The sequence below is a fragment of the Hordeum vulgare genome, chromosome 6H (assembly GCF_904849725.1).
Source record: "Hordeum vulgare subsp. vulgare chromosome 6H, MorexV3_pseudomolecules_assembly, whole genome shotgun sequence".
Lineage (NCBI taxonomy): Eukaryota > Viridiplantae > Streptophyta > Magnoliopsida > Poales > Poaceae > Hordeum > Hordeum vulgare.
Window position 1 is genome coordinate 193,591,523 of NC_058523.1, and position 6,000 is coordinate 193,597,522.

Below are 6,000 nucleotides of genomic sequence, written 5' to 3' on the forward strand. Positions count from 1 at the left end.
ATTTCCACCTTTCAGAAGTCCTCGTTAATCCACATGCATTGTAACCCCTGTGGCTACTCTTTTTATGGCCAGAGGTGTCCTATAAAAATAAAACTCCTATTTATAGAGAAATTTTGGTTCTCCACTTGTGGTGTTGCTTATTGTGGTTGTTTCGGACGGTAATTGACAAAGTAGACAAAGTGCTCGGAGTTGGTTCGGAAGCTCGTGAACACCTCGAAGACTTTACTCAATCAAGCAAGCAACCCTTTGACCATGAGTATGAAACCATTTTATGCATGTCATATAGCACTATATTTTGTTGCATAAGAGTCATGTTGAACTGGTGACCACCTTGGTGGGTTGCCTCCGATAATTCCCCGTTGGTACTTGCATTGAGCATGATCCTAGCATCCTATGAGGGTTGTGCGTGTGGGAAGTAGATAGGATGCTAAAGTAGTCGCTACGCAATTAGGATGGGAAATATGCATGGTGTCAAAAAGGAAATGATTTCAAAGACTTTTCGAAAACCCCGTCGGGTGCCACTAATGCCCGAGGGAGATGGTGTTGAGCTAGGTAACCACTTGAGAAAGAAGTGGTGTACCGGAGCAAGTTGTGTGTGAGTCTTCGAAAACAGATTTGATTTAAGATTTGTTGACCGTCCCAACCTTACACGTGCGACCACCATACCCCTTTATGGGATAGGGCTTTGTTGATTACTTTGGTCGATGCAAGCACAGAGCCCACAATACTAGTGGCGGGAGTGATGTGGTCACTCTCGATATGGAGTCGTTCCAAGTAGGGCGACCATGGGCTGTTTTTACATACATTGGGCACACCGTTGGTCCCTTCATGGATGGTACGATCTCGAGCAAGGATTGTATGATGTACATCATGAAGGATGGGTACCATTTGAGTGGAATCTTTGTTTACTGTCACCAGGGGAAAGACATTGTTTGGGTGCTTACCTCACGTATGTAATATACCACGAGTCGTGGATGACAAGGATGTTCCCCAAGTCTTGTGGGTACAGCACGAAACCTCTGAAGAGTGTAAAACTATTCGAATAGCCGTGCCCACGGTCAAGTTAGTTGGGCGGTTCTACCTAGACTATGCCCAGATGTTTTCACAAACTTGGTGTGTGTGTGAGAGAGAAAGATGATGCATGTGTTAAGTCGGATGACTTGACATGACAAATGAACATGGGATATTCAACCCCTGCTTATGATGATATGTATAACTTGTTTGTATGGATATCTGCAACCTCTTGATGCATGCTTTTACAAGTTGATTGATCATGACATTGCACTCAAAACTAGCTTCCTGCAACTTACCTACTGAGTGATATACCATGCATTGTTATTTCCTTGTTACAAACATGGGTTGCTTGTGAGTACACGTAGGATCATAAGTATGTCTAGAGGGGTGATTAGGCTACTTGAACAAATAAAAATTTAGCATTTTCCCAATGTTAGTTGTGGGCCAGTTTCAGCAATTTGTGACTAGTCAAGTACACCTTACACATGCATATCTAAGAGTATAGTAGCGGAAATAATGACATGCAAATGTAATAAGAGTGTAGGGAAAGGGATATCAAACGCAAGGGTTGATACGACAATTTTTGGCGTGGTTCCGATAGGTGGTGCTATCGTACGTCCACGTTAGTGGAGACTTGAACCTATGGAGGGTAACGGCTCCGAGAGTCCACGGAGGGCTCCACCCACAAGGGGTCCACGAAAAAGCGGCCTTGTATATTCCACCATGGCTTTCGTCCACACGTTACTAGCCTCACTCAAGGTAGATCTTCACGAAGTAGGCGATATCCTTGCCCTTACAAACTTCTTGGTTCAACCCCAAAACACGAAGTAGGAGGCTCAAAAGCAGCACCTAACCAATCTAGGGGGCACCACTGTCCAAAAGGTAATAAATGAGGTAGAATGATGAACTCCTTGCTCTTGTGCTTCAAAAGATAGTCTCCTCAACACTCAATCACGTGCTCACATATTTGGCACGGGTAGGAGAGATTGATTGGGTAGAAAGCAACTTGGGGAGGCTAGAAATCGAGTTTCAAATGGATGGATTGGGATATCTTGATCTAAACACATGAGTAGGTGGCTCTCTCTCAAAAAAATGTATATGGCAAGTGCGCGTGTGTTGTGAGTGCTTCTAGTGTGAATGAGAGGTGGTGGAGGGGTATATATAGACATCTCCAAAAATCCAACCGTTAAAACATTTTTGCCCAACTCGATGACACCGGCATGAATCTCGGTGGTACCAAGTTGCACTAAATGTGGCAACTTTTGTATTCTCAGTGAGACAAATATGAGAATCTCGGTGGTACCGATATTGTGACCTAGGGAAGATTCCAAAACTCGGAAATTCCGATTCTTGAAATCGACACACTAGAAAGGTTGTCACTGACATTCGGTGGCACCAAATTGAACGTTGGTGGTACCGTGATATTAGGGTTTGGCAAAGGATATATCTCTGGAAAATTGGTAGGGCCAAAAAGGAATTCTTGGTGGCACCAATTTTTGATATATATGCTTTCGACGGAGATTTACGGGAGAGAATTGTTGAGTAATTTTGGTGGCTATCTCTAAGCACTTGAGCAACAATTTCATCATAGATGCCTCACCCCGTTTTAATAGTATTTGCTTTCCTATGGACTCAAAAGTGATTTCTCACAAATATAAAATATAGAGTCCTCTTGCTTGAAGCTTGGCCAACGCATCTCTAAAATTTTCTGAAATATAATTGGATAGAATCATTAGATCAATGATACATATGTTGTTATTAATTACAAAAACCACCTTAGGGAGCAAGTGTTCTTTCAATCTCCCCCTTTTTGGTATTGACGACAACATATAGATCAAAGCTTTGACAAAATATATAATCAATAATTAGCATCGTGGCTTTGAGAAGTATGTGAAAAGAAAGAGCTCCCCCTAAATTTTTACATTATTTTAATTTTTTGTTTGAATGCACATGCACAATCGATTAGGATCATGGGTCACTCTTCCATGTCCAATACTTCTTGGTAGTGCACATAAAAGACATGAATGAATAGTAATGCACATAAGACCAAACAATGAGTGAGTGATCATCATGTAGATAGCTCAAGGGTATAACATATTAGCATCAACAATCAAAGTGTTTGATCAAACACGAAATTTAGTTCATCCAAAAGACCAAATGTTCTGAAAAACTAAAAGAGAGCAATAAAAAGCAACTCTCTCTCTCTCTCTCAAAGCCCTAAATGATCTATACACTTCTATCCCTTTGGCAACAAGTTACCAAAAAGTTCAAAGGTCTAGAACTAAAAGTTGCTCTAGGCTCGATCTCCTCTGGTAGCAGTTGATGGAGTCGACACGAGAGTGTTGGTGATGGTTTCAGCGGATGTCCTCTGAGGTGGAGGCATCGACACTAGAGGTGCAGGAGCTTGTGGAGCTGAAGACGCTGATGCTTGAGTTGATGAAGTTGGTCTTGCTTCTGGAATTGGCACAACTGCAGACCTAGACCAAGTCCTGAACTGAATATTCGTCGGAAGAGGCGAATCATCATCATCACTACTAGAGTGAGGTGTGTGCACTACATCAACTTCATGCTTGAGCTGCTCAACAGTTGTAGCAAACTCCGTCACTTTCATATCCAGGTCATGGAATTTAGTCTCCATGGTCCTCTCAAGGCCCTTCTCGTTGAGTAAAATCTCAGAAATATTCTTCTCCATCCCTTGGATGGTGCTGATAAGAAACGACATCTGCTCCTCTCTGAATCTCAGCTGTGGTGTTGAAGCATCTCTGGCTGCCTCTGCCTCTTCTGCTTCTGCGTGCTAACAAAGTGTAGCTGAGCTGGGATGGCTGGATGATGTCCACTACACAACCTTCTTCATGTAGACTCGTGTTGGGCCTCCAAGCGTAGAGTTTTGCAGGACAATAGCAAGTTCCCCTCAAGTGGATGACCTAAGGTTTATGAATCCGTTGGAGGCATAGGATGAAGATGGTATCTCTCAAGCAACCGTGCAATCAAATAACAAAGAGTCTCTTGTGTCCCCAACACACCCAATACAATGGTAAATTGTATAGGCGCACTAGTTCGGCGAAGAGATGGTGATACAAGTGTAATATGGATGTTAGATATAGGTTTTTGTAATCTGAAAATATAGAAACAAGAAGGTAACAAATAGTAAACAACGAGCAAAACGTTGTATAAATGCTTGGAAACAAGGCCTAGGGTCCATACTTTCACTAGTGCAAGTTCTCTCAACAACACTAACATAGTTGAATCATATATAAATCCCTCACCTGCGACAAAGAGTTCACTCCAAAGTCACAAATAGTGGAGAACAAACAAAGAAATTATTGTAGGGTACGAAACCACCTCGAAGTTATCTTTTCTGATCAATCTTATGAGCTATCCCTATAAGTGTCACGAACAGCCCTAGAGTTCGTACTAAAATAACACCTTAAGATACACATCAACCAAAACCCTAATATCACCTAGATACTCCAATGTCACCACAAGTATCCATGGGCATGATTATACGATATGCATCACATAATTTCAGATTCATCATGTTCAATCCAACACAAAGAACATCAAAAAGTGCCCCAAAGTTTCTACCGGAAAGTCAAGATGAAGACATGTCCCAACCCCTATGCATAGATCCCATGGTCACGGAACCCGCAAGTTGATCACCAAAACATACATCAAGTGGATCGATAGAACATTCCACTGTCACCACAGATATCCCATCGCAAGACATACATCAAGTGTTCTCAAATCCTTAAAGACTCAATCCGATAGGAAAACTTCAAAGGGAAAACTCAATTCATCACAAGAAGATAGAGAGGGGAAAACTCCATATGATTCATCAATATTAATGAAGCTCCCGATACATCAATATCGTGCCATCTCAAGAACATGAGAGGGAGATTGAATACATAGCTAATAGTACATACTCAAATATTATCATGGTGAGAAAGAGAGATTTGTTGATGGAGAGGTGCAGCCCCGAAGAGATGGAGGTGATGGTGGCCACGACACCGGCGACGAGCGATGGCGGTGCCGATGGGCGGCAGCCCCTTGCCGCTCCTTCTTCCTTGGTCTTGGTGCTGCAATGGAGGAGCCTCTCTCCTTCTTGGCGGCTATCAAGGGAGAGGCATATTCGTGGCTCTTGATGGCTCTACCAAAATTATGGTTTTTCTCTCCTTATATGTGCCTTTGTGATGCTCGATGGCCCTCCGATGGATGGATGCTTGATCCGATGGCTTTCGGGCACCTCTAGAACCTTCCTAGGGGCTCCTCACAGCCCTCATGACTATCCAAAGATGTGGCTTGGCCGAATATATCAGATATATTAAGAGTTGAACTCAATCACGTCAACAATTCTCGTGATCCTGTAATCAGATATTTTTCTTTAGTAAATCGGGTCTCCAGATCGCATACGAACTCCGTTTTGGATGAATTTGTAGTCTAGAATCATTGCCATAAAATTACCCACACTTTCCTAGTTTTATCTTTTTCCATTTGAAGCCATCCTCGGGTTCAAACTGACGATCTCTAAATATTGTTTGTGGCCAGTTTTCACGAGAGTTAGAGTCCTCCAACAAGGCTCCTTTTACGGTTTTTTGGACAATTTTTAATAAATTCCTACAAATCAAAGTGTGAAACGAGAGCTTGCGCAATTTTGCAACCATTAATAGGTTAGTCTCAAGAAAGAATATAAGGTTGTAGTAAAATGATTGCAAAACATCCAAAAATGATAATATAACAGCATGGAACAAGCAAAAATTATAGATACGTTGGAGACGTATCAGCATCCCCAAACTTAATTACTGTTCGTCCTCGAATAGCTAATGATTAAAACAGAATTTTTAATGTGGAATGATGCGTAACATGTTCATCAAATTATTTTCTTCGTTGTATAACATGGACATTTGGACTTGTAAGTGATTCAAAGCAATAGTCTAGTTTTAACATAATGACTTCAATACTCAAGCATGTCAACAAGCAACCATGTCT